The sequence below is a fragment of the Anneissia japonica genome, unplaced genomic scaffold (assembly GCF_011630105.1).
Source record: "Anneissia japonica isolate Jap-2015-1 unplaced genomic scaffold, ASM1163010v1 scaffold288291_len444093_cov181, whole genome shotgun sequence".
Classification (NCBI taxonomy): Eukaryota; Metazoa; Echinodermata; class Crinoidea; order Comatulida; family Comatulidae; genus Anneissia; species Anneissia japonica.
In genome coordinates, this window is record NW_022731168.1 from 429,073 (window position 1) to 429,320 (window position 248).

Consider the following 248-nt stretch of genomic DNA (forward strand, 5'->3'; position numbering starts at 1 on the left):
TCGCTGTGTCTTGCCTAAGAATTTTTTTTTTGTAGAGTGTTTTATAGTAACGCGACAGTGTAGATAATGGAATGATGTTAGACTGATGGTGTATGAATCATATGACTGAGTGTATTTGCAGATACAAGGCGCTATAGCATCCAACATAACCCCATTAAATCCAACAAGTAAAAGCCCATCACCAACCCAAAACAGACAATTGTGCAACGATTCATTAGGATTGCAGGGCGGATCTATAAATGTTCTGA